Raw genomic sequence first — 23533 nt, 5'->3', positions numbered from 1 at the left:
TATTTAAAATTATATATCATGGAAACTTAATGTAAGTACTATATTGATTTAACAAATATGAATATTTAATATAACTTTAACATACTGGTTATGGAATTCTGTGTAATATATTTATATATTAATAATACATTTTACAACAAACTGAAATCGATAACACTATAGCATATTATTAACAAAATGTTTAAAAATTTATATTAATTTTGTGGTATTGTAGTTTCAAGCTAGTATGATTATAATATCATCTAAAAATACAAGCAAAAGACGAGACGTAGGCATTTGAAACTTAAACTGTATGTGTGAATAGTGAACACAAATATAAATGTTAACTATTTTTCCTTCAAATCTATAGACTTTGACTTACTTCGCGTGGATTTAATGTGTTTATCATCAAAGAAAGTAATACATTTCTGCAGTCAAACATTAAAAAAACTACTAATAATTTGTAAGAATCAACATATAAAATAGTAAAAAATTACTTTTCCACACTTCTCTGCAATTAGTAGCGTTCTTCAAAAATGACTTACAACTATAATACTTTAATTTATTGGATAAATTAAATTATTTCGAAAATATTTTCCAAAATTCAAAAGATAGCTGCCTCTTGAAACATATTCTAGAATTTACTTACACATAATCAACTTTCCATAGACTGTTTTTATCATGAGCTTTACTTTCACTGTTATTATTTTTCGATTTTTAGTATCTATTGTTAAATAAGTATGAATTATATTCCTTGAAAATACACCAATGCAAAGAAAAAGCTATTATTAAAGAATATCCGTTTAACCATATGTCGAATTTTATGTTAACATTAATATAAAATCAAAATCAAGTTTTCTGTATAAAAAAAAAAAATAATCTAAAGTAAACAAACTAATATTTTATAAGAATATAGTTGGTACGAAAATCGAAAACTATAACAAAAATGAGCGTGTAAAAATAAGACACATTGGTGGATGTATAATTTTTAAATCAAACTTTTCTATAACATAAATATTGATATAAACTTATATACCATAAAGTATTTAAGAAAATAAGACAATCAATTATATTGATTATTATTGAATTATCTTTTTATTTTTGGATTTATTAAATAAATTTAAAATATATTTTTTATTTATTTATAGCCTAATTCATTATTCAACTATATATAATTACCCGAATTATTTGTATCTACGCAGAATTTATACATTTTTCTATAGTTATTGAAAAAAAAAAAAAATTAAATAAAACAACTATTCATTATTAATACGGTGTTATAAAAGTTATTTTTATGGCCACCTACGCTAATAATAATTTCGCTACTGTTTCTCTACGTTTGAATGTTAAAAAAATACAAATAATTTACTGTTACTGAGAATTTTAAGCTACAGTATTGTAAAGTTTTGCTAGAATTTTTAATTTTTTTATTAATTAAAGCTTATTTATATTATTAAATATTTTTAAAACTAAGTATATTATTATTAATTATTAAACATAATATTTGAAATTATATACATTTAATTTTATCAAACAATATTATCGTTTACTATGTGAAATTTTCTTTTTTCTTTTAAATAGTGTTTTTATTAGCTATTTTTCAATTTTTTCAAAGAAATAATTGATATAATATTATAGTTACTTTATTTTTTCAAATAAAATAAGTTTACAAATGAAATTAGTATTATAATACAATTAAATTTAAAGCATTATGTGTCTAGATAAATTAAATTACTTTTTATTAATCATTAAAAAAACTGTTTTGCGTAACATTGTACTTACGTTAAAATCTATTATAAAAAGCTTATTACTAAGTATTGATGTAGTGTAGATAAACTCACAATTTGTCTTTAATCACTTGTATCTCGAGTGCATTAATAAAATGTTTCTTCATCCATGTATTATATGTAATGAATGTGTCTTTCTTTGTTCACTAAAGGATAAAATAATTTAGACCATTTTCAATAAAATGTATAACAATAAATTCTTTGAGACTTATTGGTAACAATTTGTAGCTCTGTATTACAAATAATTAGGTAACTATAATATGGATCAAACATAAATTTTGTTTCAGCTAACGAAAATCAAATATTCTTGATTTTGTTTTTAAATAGATATATTACAGATAATTAAATAGTTACGAATAGACATAATTTCGGGTATTGTATTATATTATTTTTTCATTTAGATTTATATTTATTTTATATTAATGAATACTTCAATTAAACTTTTAGAGAGCTCATAAAAAGAATTATCAAGAGTATTTTTTGAAGTAAATATCTAAAATTGTTTATTATAAATAAATAAAATATATATACTATGAAATGTTTGCGAAAGTATTTATACTAAATGATTATATTTTAGTTTATAAAATATTATAAATAATTAAAAGAAAAAAAGAAAATAACAAAATACAGCTCCTCCCGAAAAATATTATTTAAAAAAAAAAAGGATTACGAAAGAAATGTATTTTTAATTTAAGTATTTAAGGATGTAGAGATTAACTGATTATAAAAGAGGGAAATGAAAAAAAAAATAAGTCTGCTAAATATTATATGAGTATATGACAAACCAAAACTGAAAAAAAAGAATTATAATAATGATAATTTTTATATCTATGCTATAAAAAAGTAGGTAACTATGAGTGTAAAATGTTCTTATGTAGTGAATCCAGTTATGATTATAATAATAGGTAATTTTAGCATTATAGTATTAATGTTTAACGAGAAATCAAACAAAATGTATACGATGGAAATTTAGAAAAGTGATACCCTAGAATAAAATATTCTTATTGTTTTTACATTTTAATATGTAATTTAACAAATTTCGTAACTTGCTATAAAAAAATAATTTTATAAGTTATTCAAAAATTTGCTCACAATCGAACTTTGAATACAATTGATAATGGCCATCACTTCTGTGTAAATTATCACATGAATAATATAATATAAACCTAAATCCATATTGAAATATGGGTGATGAATATATTGATATTTCTGATTTAAAGGAGCAAAGAAAAATTGTATTTATAACGACTTAAATCAATTATTTAAACATGTAAAATAAAACTAATGAATATCAATAATTAAGTATAGAATATATATCATTTAATTATATCAGTTTTAATTATAAATATGTTATAATAAAATTTAATTTGTTTGAAATATTTATAAAAATAATATAATAATACACTTATAACTTGAAGCAATTATCAAATTATGAACAATATTATAATAAGTGTATAAATTGGTACCTATACGGTTATTCCGATTCCAAACTTACGAAACTGAATTACCTACTATGTATGGTAAGAGTATACATTATTGTTATGTTTTAATTTTAATTAGATTAATCAAACCTTTGATAATTCTATTAAATATCCCCTATAAATGTTTCAAAATTTACATTGTAAATAATTATTGAATTATTTACCAATTTATATTTGTAATTATTCTTTCATTCAAGTATATAAATATTTATGTCAATTTTAAATAAATTTAAAAATACGAATTTACAATCGTCAAAAAATAACTTAATATTTACTATATTTTACAATGCCGGCGCTAGTATTTAAAAATTAAAAATACAGATGTCCGATAATTGTAACGAAAAAGATAAAAAATTCCTTTGATCAATGTGATTTTTATCATATTATATATGTATTATATTATATTATATTGCAGTCTTCTATAAATAAAATGTTATTAAATAGCTAAATTATGTTGATACTGGCATGGTGCTTCTAACAAAAGGATACTCAAATTCAATATGTATACTTTATAACCAACAATAATAATATTTACATTTCAGTAATAATAATTTGCATTATAAATATTACTATTACGCTATAATTTCAATACCAAACTATCAATAGCTTTATTTAGGATTTTTGTATAATAATTTATTATTATTTATTTTATCCCAGAAAAGCTTAGCTGTTATATGAAAATATTATTAATTTTATAATTTGAGTCTTTATTTTATTTTATTTTTTCTTTTTGATGTAACGATAAAATGTATTTAAGTTATGAGTATAACTAAATTATTAATAAATACTAGAGTAAAATGTTTTTACTGAAAAATTAATGCAAATATATGATCATCATTTTTTGATTGCTCATTTAAAAATAAATATTTTTGTTTCTATAGATAGTTTTTCTTATACTTACCTAGAAATACTTATATTATTTCTATAAACTATAAAGTAATATAATATAATAATGCATACATACTTTATTGTATTTATATAATATCCAGTATTGAGAAAATAATTTTATCAAAACGCTCAAAAAATTTGGAAAGCTTATTTTCATAATATGTAACAACAAAAATGTATCAAATACAACATAAGTTAGTGCGTTATTATAGTTAAGAATTTATTTTTATTGCAATTTTTATGCTTAATTACATTCAATGAATTTAACGTGCATTTCAAATTTCAATAAATCTTTATCATCGTTAAACTTTTACTTAAAAGACAAGTAAATTGTGTACGATATTGCAATAATCATTAAAAATGACAAATCATTGATATTACATCTTTTGAAAATTATATGTTTTACTTTTAATATAACTTATTCGTCTTAATTTGTCTATGTAATATGGAATTTACTAAAATTAACAACTAAGGTTAATTATTTTAAAGTGAAATAGATATAATGTTAATATTTAATAACAAGAAATAATTGATTTTGAGAACTTTTCACAAATACAACCAAAAAATATTAGTCTTAAATTAAAAAATATATTATATGTGCAGTAAATAATGTACTTCAACCACCTATGAAGATGTATAAAAATTTGTAAAATTAATGTTTTCTAAAATTTTTGTCTATAGGTATATTTGTATTTTTAAGTCTACTTGAAATTTTTATTTGTATAATATTGTCAAATAATTGTATTTATATTATATACGAATTGCCTTTAAAAGCATTATTTTTTTAATTAATAATAAACTAAAATCTATTACTAGTATCATGACCTATTTATGAATCTTATTGTCACGTTTAGATTATGATCAATTAAAAATTTTAATATAAACCTACTTGATGTATTAGCACTTTATTTGACTGTTAAAATACAGTATCTAATGTATTAATTAAATAACTATGTCGATAATAATTATAGATCCAAACAATATTAATATAATTTAAATCCACAACCTTATAAAATATTTATTTCTTTTAAAAACATTAATTTCTATTGTCGATAGACAGCCATAACGCGATATTCAAAAAAATTATCAATAGATTGTGTCCACTTAGTTTCTTCATTCAGTGGCATATCCATGAGTGGGGTGATGACATTTTTATATTATTAGAATCTTGACTTGAAAATCATATTCAGTTTATAACTATAAATGTATTAAACACACGTCGACGTCACATATACACGTATGCGTTATGCTTAAACACATATTTCTAATTCAATGTTACTCTGATAATTTTTACGTCGGAACGTACTCGGGATTTCTACGATCTCAATATAATCGCATTAAACTATAAAACATTTAAATTGGTGGTTCACCGAATCAATAGTCCCAATAACGGCAATACCAATACATTTGAAGTTTATTTTAGGTACCTAAGGACCTAAGAATAAGTTATGGATAGTTCATAAATCTTTTGGATAAAAAAACGTTTTAAACTTTTTTTCTCATGAATCAAAAACCTATTATAAAATCAAATATTATTGAAATGTCGTGAAAAACATGTCAGCTCTTTTTTAATAATTTATTACAACGGTATACATTTCTTATTGAGTGTTTGCGGAATTAATTAAAACCGCAGAATTTTTGATCCTGGTACCGTTTACCAAAACATGTTTAACGCCATCGACTGAGAACTATGAAAACATAATATTATGTTTTTCATTCGATGTTTATGAAGTTTTGACAAAGTTATATGTACGCTGGACCATGCGCGGCTGACGAATGACCTAAGGGACTTGTGTGAACCGACCGACTTTATCAGGGGTGGATCGATGTGACATATCACGCCAAGTGTAAAGGGCGATAAAATGATTAGTGTGCGAACGACACCTACAACGTTATGGGTGGATGTGTGTATATATGCACGTGATAGGTGGCCCGAAATTAATGTATCATCACTACAAACGTATAATAGCCAAGAAAGCGGCGTACAGTGGGCGACACATTTGATACACCCACACCACACACTACCCATCTGGAGACTCACTTGTCGACTAATTGACTCCGCGAACACTTTTAGCAATAACTTCTTACTCATATACCCTCCAGGGGTGGGGGAGGGTAGGTTAGAAAGCGATTAAACGTTTGTCATTGTTAGCTGATCTGCAAGCTGTTGGATGTGACGATTTCTCCTGCACCCTATATAATGTTATGTATAATGAACGGCAGCGCCGTATCCGTAAGTTAATGAACGACGAACATATTGTGTTGTAATGCTGTAATATATGAGGTTTACTGTTTAGTATATTATCATTGTATAGCTTTGATCTTTGGAGATTCTTATCTTGAATAATCGTAAATTAAATTATCTTAATCATAATAAAGTAATTATCGTAAACATAATATGCAGATGAAACCGTCGCAACGTGGCAGCCGACAAAGAATAATCCGTTTGAAAATTTAAAATAATACTGCTTACATAAAGGCATTGTTTACCGCACGCTCAACAGTTCCTTAGTGTGCATATTTAACACAATATGTGAAAATAGTATTCAAATAGACTATTTCTGTACATTATTTCACCGGAATTATGTTCTCGCGTGTAAAACTTTTCACATATCTAGTACGTTCATTGTTTCTCTTGATAATTGGTACAGAAGCATCGATTTAAAAAAAAATGTGCAATTGAAAAATCGTACGTTTTAAAAAATATCCGTCGATAGTTTGATAAAATTAATCGTCATTATAATAATATATAATTATTTTTGGATTTAAATACTTCATATTTGTTGTATATATTGTAAAATAAATTAATATCATACAAATATTTACTTGTAGTGTACAACACGCAATATTTTATTTAACATACTGTATTGATAAAGGGATTTTATGTATTATATATACTTACATTAGTATTCACTGTGAACGTGACTAACATATTGTTATGCGTCATAATACAATACCATTATCATAATGTCGTGTCTTCATTTAAAATCCAAAATATTTATCATTTTCCGTAAAAAAGAAACAAGAATATGATAGAAACGGAATAAAATAATACAATGTTTAAGATTACGACAAGAATAACTTTATATTCAAATAGATGTATTCCTAGTATTTCTAAGTTTAATACATTTTTAAGTTATATAAATACTATTTATACACAAACAGATAATACAGATAACAGATAACTTGATAAAATGATTGATGTGTAATGGTGTTAGTACAATTTAATCATTATACCTCATGCAAGATGTATACTTTTGTAAATGTATATCTTAGACAACTAATAATAGATTATTTTGATCTATAAAAGTTAAAACTAGAAATACAAAAAATAATACACTAAAAATAAAAAATAATTACAAAAAATAATAAAATATTACATTTCAAATAAAATATTATTTTTCCTATTATAAGTTTTCGTAGAAAAATTAGAGAAAAATCAAACACCAAATTTATCGATACCTGGTATCTAGAGTGGGGAAAACTACTTTTCTTTAAATAATACAAAACAAAAGTTTTATTCGTTTTAAACTTTTTTAGTTTTAAATTGTAATTAGATTTTTTTTCAATCTTTAAATAATTGATACATTTTTTTTTTTTTTTTTAATTTATTATAATATTTTGCTTCAAGCATGATATATAATAATTTTCATATTATCTACAATATAATTGTTTTTACTGTGATCTACAAACAAAATATATATTCCATAAAAATAATCGCATTATAATTATTTTATATTTTGTTTTTATTTTAACTTTTATTAAAATATTTTAAATGTTAATATACAAAATGTTTTAACCCTTTCAGTTCCAAATTATGTTCTAATAAAAAAATAAAAATAAATATGTGTCATGTAATTAACATGTAATTTCACGTTTGTTAACGTAAAATTTATTATTAATTTATATAAACTAAATAAATTACTCAAACTATATATCATATGGTAAAAAGTTCAATGCGTCATTTTATGTAAATATAAGTAATATAATTCAATAATAGTGTATGTATTATTTTCTTAGTAGTTTCCTGTATATTGTCTAAACATGGTCATTTAATTTAATTTAATATTTTTTTTTTCTCATAGAATATATACCTACGTTTATTGTAACAAACGATTATTACATTTTATACCTATAAGTCTTAATCTATATTGTATATTAGTGTCCAGTGAGTACATTATCCAATTTTAAGTTGACTTTTGAATTTAATATAAGGCTTTTTAAGTTGTTTTTTTGTCTAGTTTATATTTTATAGTCTCAAAATAAAAAAAGTTATATGTTTAGTATGATAGAACTATAAAAGGTGGCCGATCACTGTAAATGACACTTTTTTTTTTACAGAAAATGAAATTAATACATTCATCGAGTTTCATTACCTATTTTATTTTTATATTCTATGAATAATTGAAGTAAACTCTTTTTATATTTTTAAATTCTTTACGGTATATCAAAATTATAAACATTTACAAGTATTCACAATAAGTATGTAATAGCTTAATACTCAAAAATTAGGTGAAAATATAAGTCTTTAATATTTACATTCAAGTGAGTGCGTACCTACTATACATCAATTTTTTTTTATTATCTAATCAAGAAAAATATTTTGAAAATCATCTAAAATAAAATCTAAAATTTCACGTTGTGAATGTTATACACAAATTACAGTATATATATATATATATATTAATGCAGAAATGTAGTTTTATCGTTTAACAATGAAATAAAGTCAAGTTAGTTTAATATATCATCTTAAAATTCTAAGGATATACAAATAGTAAAATAACATTAACATCCTTCTTTCGTTGCTTATTAGTATGCCAAACATTGCTAGAAAACATGTATAATATTGTGTAATAATATTATATACTCATTCAATGTAAAATAAAATTATTTAAAATAACGATGATACAACGGTCATTATCAAACTTATTAAACTTAAAATATTATCACTAAATATCATAAAATTCTAATGCTGGATATTTTCAGCATTAGAATTTATGATTTTTATATAGAGTTATATTCAAAACAATACAATTTCCATAATTGTTCAATTGTCGGCTGTGGCGTCCGGCGTCCATTAATTTTATAAGTGTTTATTATTATTATTATGAAACCTTCGTTGTATTAATATTTGTTGTATAGTTAAGTGTATTCTGTTTTGCAAAGGTTTAATTAAAAAATCATGAAAATTCGCGTTAATTAACACAATAGGCGTTATTAAAGCATAGTAAGTGTACATTTATAGCCCCTCCATTAGTTAGGGAAAGTTATTCAAAGCCCTTTAAAGAATCACAAAGAGCATTTTACTCCTTTTTACTTAATATATCTAAATCATTCGATTTATTGTGCAACACTTCAAAGTATATTTAAATATTTATAAGTTTTAGCTTCACGCTTAGTGATTAAATGCTTAGTTTGGAATTAACGTACTCAAATGCATAATTCTACCAAGCACCTGCCAACAGATGTATAATAATTGTATTAACACATTTATATGTATATTAATATAATATTTCTATCATTGTAAAATGTCATTATACTTACTTCAATTATGGGTATAATTAATATTAATATATTTAACACACACTATTAAATTATATTATTAAGAGAAAATTACAGTTTATTGAAAAAAAAAAAAAAAAAAAAAAACTCTACAAATAATATATCTTCGAAATCTTAGTAAATTGATATAGATATTTTTACATTTAAATAATATATTTTGTATTTGTTTCTGCTGAAAAATAAAATAATAAGTTAGCTAATAATTCAACTGATATATATGTAACTTGGCTATTGCTAGCCTTGCACAACATATACAGAATGATTCATTAAACATGCTCACGCAGAGCCACATACTAGTATTTCGGGTCCCAAGACAATACAGTTTTATGGTGCCAATTGGTTTATACTATTCAAACCCATGTATAAATTAAGTGGATTTCCGCGTTATATTATATATCATATTAAAGATTAATAAATTGATGACAAGAGCTCACCCTTGTTTTATATTTTAATCCAAACGATTAACCAAGCTCCGTTGAAGTATTGATCTTAAATGTTTGGTGTTTATTATTTTGTATGGTATCAAGTTTTTTTTTAATAATTAAAAAAAACAAATTCATACGCAAAATCAGTTTTATTAATATAATCTAATGAAAAAAAAAATAACCACATATATTTAAAATCCTTTTAATGGTGTAATGTTTAAGAAGTTTAAACTGATTTTAAGCTATTTATAGTAATTTAAATTTCTTAATTTTATTTTTCTATAAACATAGAAACTTGGTCAAAAAGCTTAAAAAATGAATATAAGATTCTTATTATGTAATTTGTTTATATTGAAATAATAATAAATAAATGAATCAAACTTAAATTTTCATCAACTTTTTATGAGCGTTTAAAGTTTAAATTATGATATAATTGTAAAAATTTACAAATTATTTTGTAGTTAAACATTTAAGACATTTTAAATTTGAATAAATCTTTGTTTTGTTAATTCATATATGGCAATTTTAATGTCCAAGGCTTAGTAATATATACTTGTACTTAATCGGTGTACATTTAGTTTGTATTTAATAACCATAATATAAAATACCTACATACTTTGTGACCAAGAAAAAAATGTATTATTTACTTTCTTTGTTTGAAACATAATATTGGTTTTCGAACAAACTTGTTTAATTGAAAATAATAATAATGTTAGTCATTAAAAATATTTTCATATTCTTTGTTTTATATTTAACGGGATTCAAAATCCTGACTTAAATATTACCAAATATGTTTCTTATTAATTTCAAAAATTAAACTATCACAATTGAGAACGTTTTCACACCTATCGTTGCATATCAGTTTCTTAGAGTGTCTCGTCCTTTTGTAGATAAACAACATTAATAGTTGGATAGTAATTACCAACTAAACCCGTCAGTTAGATTCAAGTGTTGACGGATTAATAATCTTAAATGTGTGCCAAGTTTTAATAGAAACAAAGATGCCCTTTTGTTCGAGTATATGCAGTGCCCAAACACGAATGTTTACTATAACCCATCCGTTATAATAAACACTCAGTAGTTAGTTCTCGAATGACCCTCGCGATCGAATACGCGTAGGTACTTAATTTCTTGTACCTACTCAAAACGATAAAATCGCGAGTTTTTTATTTACCTCAAGTTTTTTTTTTCGTGTTTTTTTTTTTATTATATTATTACTTACTTCGTAAAAGTATTTATTTACAATGGCCAGTGGTGAAATACAATTATTCAGCTTGCTTCGGTGGAGTAACTTTTAATGGATAGAAAACGAACTATATAAAATGCATATATACAAAGAGGTATACTATATTTAATATATATAAAGAGATATAATAGCAATAGATATCTATCGAGAAGTCAACCAATGCTCCCATACTATATGGCGAAATTTAATAATTTTTTTTCTATAAACTGAATGTATTCACTTTACAAGGTTACCTCATAGCTCGTACCTGCTTAATAATAATGCAAAAATCAAATGTTACAATATTTTATTAAAATATAAAATAATAAACAAACATCAAATACATATAGTTATATTTATTTCAATTTTATTTAAAACATTTTTGAATTAAAATAGAACAATGAAATTATTATATCTAATAAAGTATAAAATATCATATCAGCTATATTTAATATATTTGACCTCAATTTTTTTTTCATCTCCTTATAATTAATTATTACATTTACAATAGAAACTTAAATAACACATTAATACTCATAATTTCATAATAAGAAATAATATTAACATTGATTAATTAAGCAAGCAAAAAATATTATTAATTATAAAGACATAATATTATATCAAATAATTTATTATACATATTTAGTAGGTCAAATTTTATTTTTTTAAATATTCAAAAGTTGCATTTGATAAAAGGTGAAGATTAAATGAAGAAATTCATAGAAACTAAAATTAATTTTGAGTTACTTCAAGAACAGCGAGTAAAACATACAAAAAAAAAAAAAAAAAACTGTAAACATTTTAATTTATGTGTTAAACTCAGTAGGCATTACAAGAAATTATATTTTATGATACAATGTATTATTGTCTATTGATTATTATAACTAAGCAATATATATATTATTATTCTGGAATATAGATAGAAGAGAATCGTATTATATTATTTATTACATTATATTAGATGAATGACTACTAACTTTGGTAGTCTAAATACAAAATGTTAATCAAAATAACTATAATACTTAAATTTAACACCTAAATTCTGTATTCACGTTTTAAAAAATGTAAGTCAGAGAAGCTTGACATTATAATTGTGTGTCATTTTCACTTTATGGGTGTATTCATTAGCATATTATTTTTTGACAAATTGATTTTGGCACTTTACCAAAATGACAAAATAATGAAGTTTTGGTTTGGCCGAATCCCCAGTCAAAAATATCGTGACTAATATTAAAATGAATTGCCTGTTCAAAATTGTTTTAATGTAAATAAGGTAAAAGTTTTAGACTTGGTAATATAAAAGAGGCGTGGACAAAAAAAAAAAAAAAATAAAAAATAAAATAGATCTTAGATTTCTTCAACTCTAAAAATTAAAACGCCATTTCGCTTTACATAATTTGGACTTAGTCAAAAACATTCTTTTGATGTTTCTTGAAAAATGAAATACACTGTTTATTATTTTAACACATTATGAAATTAGTGTATTTTATAATATTAGTTGAATATAATGAGAAGGTAAATCAGTAAAATAATATAGCATTTAATTTTTTACCAATGTTATTTAAAAAGATTAAAAAAAATAGATACAATAAAGTAAATAATAAATTTATTTAAAGATTTCTGTTTTGTATTTTAATACAATTGGATAAATTATACATTTTTTAAAAATTAACCAAAGAAAAAAATTCAAAAACTATTTAATTATATAAATAAAATCATACGCAACAATAATTTAAATTTATTTAAATTCCATCAAAATTTGATTGAAAAATATTAAATATAGGTAAAAATATTTAATATTCAATAATTTATAAATTTCATATTTAAAAAATAAACAAATATAAATTAGTAATCAATAATTAAAAGCGGATAATATTCTTGTTGTATATAATTAATTAATATTATAACTTTTCTATTAGGTTTCCATAAGAATAAATTGTGATTTGATGAATTCATTGTAAAAAGGAATAAGAATCAAATCACTTTATTGTATTGAGCTTAGTTATTAATATGAGTATGACTCTCAAAACCAAATCCAAAATGTAAGAATAAAATAAACAATGAACATTTTTGGTAATATATTAGCATTAAAAAGTAAATATTAAAAGAAAAGTGACTAAATTTAAAAGTAATACTTTTTATTTAGTAAATTAATATTTAAAATATTTGCTTAAGAACAATAAAATATTATAGTTGGTAATTGTTTAACAAATTAAAAATAATATTATTATTATTAAAAAAAAAAAAAAAAAAAAAAAAAAAAAAATAAGAGGATAAAAAGTACATCCAGTGATAGAAATCACAACGAGTAATTTTACGATTATTTGTAATATTATTTCAGTTTAGTAGGTCTCTGAAATATTTTGCTTTTAGTCGATGGATAAAATTAAAATCTATATACCTATGTGATGACATTTTTAATACTGATGAGTTTGTATACGAGATTATAGTTTTGAGTAAACCGTACTTTTATTATGTTTAATGAATTGATTAATTAATTCAATTTTAAATGTAGGATTGGTAGTAGAATGGGATACATACTATAGTACGTTAGTTACCGTGCATGTAGAGTAATCGGTTAAAATACTGGTGTAATACTTACAAACTTGGATTTTTAGAGCTCAACATTTAAATTTTATATTCTTAAGAACATTTTAAAGACATTTTTATACTATGATTTTTGTGTGCATTAATGGCATTGATTTTAAAGTTAAGTGAATTACATGGAGAAATGATAAGGACATTTTCTTTTTTATTTGAGAATAGATTCAGTGTTTTATTTGAGTGCAATTACGAGATATTTGAATTCTAAAGAGGTTGGCATTGAGATTACTTGAAAATAAAAAATTAAGGGTCAGATATTTGCAACGTGAACTGTGGAAAATATACAGATTCGTGACTTGTATTACAATTAAATGAAAATTAATTTGTAGTGGACTAGATATTTCATCTGGGTTATTTTCAAATATAAATACTACGAAATCATTTGTGTAAATGGCCATAATAGTATTAAAGTTTATCTAAGGCATATACCTAACTATCATCTATAAAAATATTGAATAAGTCTAAAGTATAGTTTGGCCGTATATTTTGAACTATTTTTAAAAGGATAAGACTGAATACCTATATAAACTATAAAAATTAACTTTATGCATCATGTTTTAATTCTCAACAATATGTATTTCATTTAAAATATTAAAAATATAAATATTTAATCTTAATATTCTGTCATACGCCCACTGAATATATTGAATTATTTATTTTAGAATATTAGTGAATAATATATTTTTATCATGATTTTAACACAAAATAACTTATTCATTTTTAAGGCCTTACGATTATGACTATGAATTTAAAACTTTATCTTATAATTTATTTTATAAGATTTATATTTTAAGATCTTCAAAAACACCCCCGTTTATTTACGGTATTATGGTATTATATTTTTGTTAATAACATAACAGTGAAAACTAAAAATTGAACTTTTCACAGATAATTTGTTTCATTTTAAAGAAATCAAAATTTACAATATAGTTAATAACAATTATTCGAATAAAAGCCATAGGATACGTCTAAAATAGAAACCTCTAATAGACGTGTACGCTAATTTAATTATATTATTACTTATAACTTTAAAAGTTATAGGTTGTATAGTCTATTTCGTCTATTAAGTGAAAAACTTAATTTAAATACTATTACAATTACATGAATAAAAAAAAAAAATGATTAAATTTTACTTGTGCATAAAATATAACGTAATGTACCTTTATGTATTTTTTTTTTTTTTTTTTTTTTTGAGTATTAAATCTTAATATTATATTTAACATTAATGTAACAGACTTGTAATAACAATTTAGTATCACAATAATATTTTATTGCAACGAATTAAATGGCTATATACATCATGACAAATGAAGAGGTGTTAGAGAGGATATCAGAAGGAAAATTAATATGGAAAAATATAGTTTGAAGAAGAAACGAATGGATAGGCCATATAATGCGACACGAAGGACTACTCAAATTGATCATAGAAGGATGCATAGACGGTAAGAACCATAGGGAAAGACCAAGATTGGAGTATATTCAACAAATAATTAAGGACCAAGGATGCAACTCATACATAGAAATAAAAAAGAAAGCGGATAATAGAGAAGAATGGAAGATGGCTGCAAACCAATCTGCGGATTGAAACTATAAAGAGAGATACATCATGAGTATAGTTAGAATAGATGTTTGACTCACAAGCAAAATTATCATTATCTTAGTGATAATTTTATAATGATAATAGTAACAACAATAAGTTCTCGTTTGAAAAATCGTTTAAGGGTAATCAATTATTTAACAAGTAAATATAAAACATCGTAAAAATTTAAACTTCAAAAGCTCATAAAAAATTAATTTAACTATTTGGTAGATTTTTTATTTTTTAATATATATTTAAAAAATTATGAAGAAACTTTGATTTAGTTTTAAAATTTTAGATATAAAATGAACATTTTTTATGAATTTCTAACTACAAAATAATTTTTAAATTCATTAAATTTTATGAATATTTTCAAAATTCTAAATTGAATCGCTTATAAAAATATATTGTGATTATGTATTTTTAATTGTTTTTTTTTTTTTTTTTTTTTTTTTTTAATAAATATATGGATAATTTATTAAGAACATTATATTAAATTGTATTAAATTATTAAGCACATTACCTAACAAATATTTTTTTTTTTTTTAAAACGACTACAAAAAAAAAAAAAAAATAATTAAAAAAATAGAAAATTTCAAATATCTAAAAATAACTAAACATAGTCAAAAATATATTTAAATTTATATTATATAAACATTCAGTAAAAATGTCTAGTATCTAAAATAAATAATAAAAAAAATTAAAATTTTACAATAAATCCACAGCATTATCATTGCACATACTTTTGTAATCAAAAATGTAGACGTACGTATATGTGCCTATTAAACTCTTACTAGTAAAAATAAATATTTTTTAACCATCACTCATAAAACGTATAAACAATTATGATAACATTTTATTCCTTACTGTTGTTATCATGTAGTAATATAATTAATTTTCAAATAAAAAACAAATAACTTTTTTACCAACTGATTATTTATTTTATTAAGATCTAAGACATTAAATTTATATTATTTCTCTCAAAAAATTTTACAATCATGATTTCAATTTACTTTAAAACTAGACAAATATAATATGATATAATCATTGATGACAAATTATGAAACTAATTACTTTAATAGTGTAATACAAATAAACTGTAATAAATTCTACAAGATTGTAATTGTAATACATTATTTAAATTATTTATAATTAGAAACTTACAATATTAACTATATTGTTTAATAATTATACTTCAAAAATAAATGATTATTTAATATATATTATTCTAAATAAAAAATGTTTTAAATGTATTTTTTTTTTTTTTGCCTTAACCAATTTATTAAAATTAATCCTTATAGGTTTCTTATAGTTTTGTTTTAAACTAAAAAAACAGCACTATTACATTCATATAAATTATAGTACATAACCTTGTTTAAATTTAATTAATAGCAAAATATTCGTAATGATGATCAATATTCAAAATATTATGTTTTATATTGTTGAAATTAACCATTTTAGATATTAAACAAGATTTTTTTTGGTTTAATTATAGATTATTTATTATATCAATGTAATAAGTAAATAAGTAATGACTTTATATATATACAAATAATGCATTAATAATGATTATTTTTCTTTATGAATAATTTAAAATTGTTTATTTTTATTTTTTTACGAGGATTGTACACGGTGTTTTCAAGTTATTTATAATATAGTATACACATTAATTACATTTTTAATTCGATATTAATTGCGTACAAAAATGTCATGTATTTTAAATATTCTATGAAAATTAACCATAAATTAATATTTGAATATTTATTTATAAAATTATATTGTCTATAATATGTACTCTCTATAAATCAAGTGAAGATTATAGATTAAATCAAACTCCCACAAAAGTCGTCAAAGATATAAATGAAGGCAAAGCATATTATTATTATTTATATTACTAATAAGTATTAGAGACTGACTAAGTGGGGTATTGACAAAGTCAAAACCTTCAATACTCCACTTTTGTCCCTACAATCAAATGCAATATCCGTATTAAAGGACATTAAAGAAATCTATGGTATTTGCGTTTTGTGAATATATGATTTACATTTATTTATTCAGTGATGTTTATTTTCAGTAACTAATTTTAAACAATTTGTCATTTTAAATATTCACTAAATATTATATTATATCACATGATTATTAAATAAAAGACAAATAGGAATTAATTGTTTTAATTAACATAATTATCTGTAATGCAATAACTATTATTTACTAATGTTAATCATATTATAATAGTACTATTTAAGGTTTTTTTTTTCTTTTTTATTTCTAGGTTTATTTTTATTATCACCTAAAATATAAAAATAAATAATGAATATTAAACGAAAATTTTATTATTTATGAGTATATAAAATTATTTATTTGAAAGTAACTAGTACCTAAATTGCAGATTGACGTGATCTATTACGAACAGAACAGAAATTCTACTTTGACTAACCTATATACTTACAGTTATTTTAAATGTGTAATTTGTTATATAAAATGGTTAAATATTGTATATTTACGTTTAAAATAAAATGTATATTAAATGTAAATATGAATTTATACATTGCAGTTAAGATTTAAAATAAAGTAAATACAAAAGACGAAACATTTATACATTTTTAAATAGTAATAAGACTACTTAGTTTATATAATGTATAAAAATATTATGTAAATTCAGATCGCCGTACAAAAAAAAATTACATTTTTTATTCCTTTTGTATGTATAATATTTGTGTTTATTGAATACTCTACATTTTTTGCCACTGTAATTGTGTCTATTGAATGACAATAGTTGATAAAACAAAATAATATAATAATATATTATATAAAATACACGAGATTCGAAATAGTATAGTATTCTAAAAACTGTGAAGTTCACGGCTCAAAGAGAGTATATTTACTATCTTAATTTCTTTTAAAATAATATGTTTTTTTATTTATGTATTTTAAATTAGGTTTTTATTTTTAAATTATACAAATTAAGTAGATATTAGAAAAAAATATAATATTTTACAAAATAAAAAAATAAAATATGTAAGATGGCAAAGCTAAAATATATTATTAAAATATGCCTAAATTATAAATGTAGTTTAAATGGGTATAGTTTTTAAATTTCAACTTAAATAAAAGGGAAATTTGAAGATAATGAAGATTTCTTACTATTTTTTTCAATAAATTACTATAATACTGCGAAAATTAGAATATGCGTATAAGTCAATACATAAATAATTTGTCATCTATCTAAAGAAGCTAATAAGTATGTAAAAGATAAAATGGTTAGAAACAAACAACCATTTTTTTAATATGTTTCAAATATATTTTTAAATTAGTTGCTAATATTTAACATAAGTTTAAGTCATAACTCTTACCTATATTATTTATCTAATCGATTTGATTAATTAAATATACATATACCTATGAACTCATAAAGAAGATGTATAGATTTACGTATTTGCTTTTATGATATTTGTTTGATGTTTATGAAAATAATGTTCGGTTGAACCGTTTTGGAATCAATTGACATTCAAACATTCAATGGTAGAAACTTGAAAGATTTGTATCATCTGTTGTATTATGACCAATTTTTCACGTCAGTATAATCTGTTATACCAGGCAGAAGATTCACGAATATCATTAATATTTTCGTCATTTCGTGGACATTTTAATACATCTTAGATGTACAATGCGAAGCGTAAAACATAGTCTGAAAATAAAAAAAAAGAAAAACTGGCGGGCTTAATAAATTTAAATAAAATGCAATGAAACATTACGTTTCACGCAGAAAAAATATTTAAAAAAAATTTAAAATATAAAACAAAAAAAACTCTTTAAGTTTTAATGGTTTTATACTATTCTATTATATAATTCTATTACGTATTTCTTTTTAATTATTATAAGTTTAAAAATAGAGTATTCAAAATGTATTTTATGTAAAATAACCTAAACCCGCTTAAATTATTGTTGGTTTTAACGTAAATAGAAATTTTCATATGATCAATATTATATTGATTTTATTATAGCACTTCATATCGATAATAATTAAGAAAGCCTGCATGTATTCTCTTCGTTCTACAAATGTAAAACACAATAAATTTGCGTATAGCACAACTAATTTTATATTGATAAAACTTTATTATGAGAATTAATTGACCTTTGACCAAACTTAAAGATAAAAACATTATTTGTAGTATATCTTTGGTATTTTATGATATTTACATTTTTAAACGAATTATGAGCATTTTTATAGTGTAATATTTTACATAGGTACTCGAAATATGCTTAAAAATTAAAATATTGGTATTTTTTATGCATATAAAATATATAACTTAAAATACATTTATATATCTAAAAAACAAATACAATTTAAAAAAAAAAAAAAAATTTTTAGTGAATAACAATTATTATCAATCAATTTATTTTAAAATATAAAGATTTTATTATAATAATAATAAATGTGTGTTATCTATTTAATACATTTTCTAAATATTTTTGTTTTTAGAATATAAATTTATTATTGTTCTTTTTCATAACATCAATTATGATAGTAGATCATTTACATTATTGGAGTCATTTTTATAAATTTGATATTTAATTTTAAATGGTATAACAATTTACTGTACTCATAAAGTTAAATATAACCTATTAATTAGACAGCAAATAAATTAAATAGGTTATAATGTATACAATAATATATAGGTGCCATGAGAAAGTCTGCAATACCATACAAAATATCAACATTGTTTTAATGGTTATTATGGTCTCTATTTTATACGAAAAATACGCCATTGATTTTTTGACATCGGATATAATTATTTTTTATAAATTGTATAATCAGTAACAAATACTCCACAATATTTCAGTTACTATGCTTTGAGATAGATAAACGTATAAGTAGCTAAAAAATCAATTCATACATATTGTTTTAAAAATTCAAAAAAAAAATAATAATACATTTAATCAATTTACATAGATATAATTTAATAGTTGTAATACAAATTTTAACATCCTATGTAAATTTATCATGAGTAAAGATTATATTTTATGAATTATTAAGTACTCCACGAAAAAATAAAAAATGAAATAATATGGTATCTTAATTTAAATTAATGTAATCAATTAATTGAAATTACTTGTATGTATAATTAAAATTTTAAGTGTAATATAATTTATAAATTATTCATCGTTCATATAATGTAAACATATTTATTATATTTAAAATTGTACATTTAATGTATTTCTGTATTCTATATCACACATTTATAATTTACTCATTTTAAACAAAAGTTGATGTGTTTCTTTGTTTGATCAAATATAACTTGTAATCATATTGATGTAAATAAAGCTTTAAAAGAAAATCTTAATATTGTCCAAAAACGTGAAGTTGAAATGTTTCGTTTAAACTTTAAAATATTATCAAATCCACATCGCTACAGGGGAAAAAGACAACTGTAAAAGTTTGGTATATAATTTTACTTAGTTAAAAATATTCATTTATAATGTCAAAAGTATTCGCTTATATCTAAGTGCAAATAATATTTCAAAATGTATTTTATTATATTATATAAATAAATGAAATTATAGTTGCTTACATTATAATTTATTAATCGTACATTTTATTTTTTTGATAATTAATTTTAATTAATTTAAACAGAAAATGCTTAATGTAGTTCCACTTTAAATATAGTAATAAAATACTTATTTCCTATATCAATTAAATAATTTAAACATATAATCATGATGTTATTATTAAATCTATTATAGTATAAATTTAAGGTAAAATCTTATGACTTTTACCATATTTCGGTATAACATATTAGGAAAAAAAATATTCATTTTTTATCAATACTCCACCATTAGGTACTGAAGAAGTGGTGGTCCTCATTGGTATGATGAAATTTAACTGTATATTATATTATATTATATTATATATTTTGTTATTAAAATTTCTCCATTAATTAATAAAATGTAATTATTATAAAAAAATACAATTGATAACTTTATTGTCTTTATTATTTAGATTACTATTTTAATTTATTAAATTCATATTTTTTAATATATTATAAAATATAGTGAAATTCGATTTGATAATAATATAACCATAAACTTCTGTTCAAACATTGGAAATTTAATGCAATTTTAATAAATACTAGACTGATTTTGCAATGATTAACAATGATTGTTAATTATATTATTTTTTTATATTAAACTAGTAATATTCAATTTTGATGAAGAATTTATTTAAAACATGAATGTACTTAAAAATAATAATAATTTTTATTGTGTTTTAGGAAAAGAATTCAAAACTAATTTTATGAAATAAATATCACATACAATATAATTTAGTAGATACAATACTTGTTCAAATAAATGATTAAATTTATTTTTTAATAATTGGTACTTTTCAAAGAAATCATAATATTTTTCAGACACATGGTGTATTTGTTGTTTGTAGGTTTTCTTGTATACTATAGTATACTTAGTATGCTTAGAACCACAAAATGACTTAATTGTCTAATTGTGCTCAACTAAAAAACGTTAGTGGTTATCTATTTCAACTGAAGTACTGTACGATTTAATGCATAGTAGGTATACAATGCAGTTCTAAGTCATGAAAGCACTATAAATCTTTTATCAAACTATAATATTCTGTGGCCTATGTCATAATGGTACGTATTATTTATATCATCTATCTATTAAAAGCTAAATTATTAAGCAAATGTTTTAGTTATTGAACTCGTCATACATAGAGAACTTCACTGCTAATATATTAAATCATTCAAACACTAAAAGTAAATAATACTTACTAAAAAGCCCATTTAAAATCTATTGAATGTTATAACATGATAATTATAATATATTTACATTTAATAATTCGTTCATAATAAAAACATTTTATTGTATGATGTTATTTTAAATGTATATCACATTTATAGTTTATCTTGAAAGAATTTATTTAAACATTAAAATTACAAATGCGGACAAACTTCCAATCAGTTGTATTTAAATTTAGATATTTGTAAAATTTAATCTAATTTATACGATAAAAAAATAATGTCTGAAAATTATAAAAAAAGTTAATATCAAAGTATATATAAAACTTTATACATGAAAATACGTATCACATTGAACATATCTATTATAGAATATTCTTTCGGCCTTAATCATACATAAAAATAAGATTTACATAAAAGGATATCCTTTTTTAATAATTATATTCATATACATTTACTAAAGGACTGTAAAGACCCTAAAAATTAAATACATTTTTTCCTCAAATGGTCAAAAAAATATTAAAGGATTACTGCACACTATTATATAATATTATGTTAAGTATATCCTATTGTTATTTCTCAAATATTCTGTAATTTTTAGATATTTTATCAAAAATGATTATACATAATAAATCATTGGTAAAATCGCAACTAAAATAAGTTATCGATCAAAAGCAAATAGTAAAAATACTAATTAGTTTATCAAATATTTTATATTTTTTTTATAAATAGACACATATAAAAATACATTTTTTTAAATACATTAATACTAAGCCCATACATTTTAACTGTATAGTCTATGACTATTATTTAAATCCATGTCCACGTGAATATTGTAAATAATTTAAACAGCAATCATTTTTTTAATTTGTTCATATTTAAATTTGATATTTAACATATAATAGAAGTTTTATATGTATGGTATAGTTGTATCTCAAACTAAAAAGGTATGTAATTAAAAAAATAACTATTTGTTCTATGTGTATTTAATATTCATTCTTAAAACTCATAATATTATAAAATAAAATACACTATTTTCGTTTTTTTAAAAATTATTAATTAAAATTTATAAGAACTAATGAATAATAAATTTTATACTAGGTACTTAATATATTATATTATTTAAATATACTGAATACTACGCTATTCAATTTATAATTTTGTCTATGCGTGTTTTAGCTTTGTTATGTAATCTGTGTTTTTGATATTGTATAATAAAATACATTTTTTAAATAATATGTTGTACGC

At 21.4% G+C, this 23533-nt stretch overlaps 1 protein-coding gene across 2 annotated transcripts in view; it reads left to right on the top strand.

The window, feature by feature from the left end:
• Positions 1–23533, top strand: part of LOC112591167 — a 147910-nt gene that overhangs the window by 41026 nt on the left and 83351 nt on the right. The window contains exon 1 of one of the 2 annotated variants that reach the window (XM_025334883.1): positions 11366–11462. The exons of the other annotated variant lie outside the window; for it this stretch is intronic. The gene's annotated coding sequence lies outside the window, so the exon portion shown is untranslated. Of the gene's footprint in view, positions 1–11365; positions 11463–23533 lie in introns of those variants that run through there. 2 annotated transcript variants of the gene reach the window in all.

This window comes from Melanaphis sacchari, unplaced genomic scaffold (genome assembly GCF_002803265.2).
Source record: "Melanaphis sacchari strain LSU unplaced genomic scaffold, SCAv2.0 Contig12_pilon_pilon, whole genome shotgun sequence".
Classification (NCBI taxonomy): Eukaryota; Metazoa; Arthropoda; class Insecta; order Hemiptera; family Aphididae; genus Melanaphis; species Melanaphis sacchari.
Note: the sequence above shows the minus strand (reverse complement) of the source record. Positions and strands in the feature narration are given on the sequence as shown.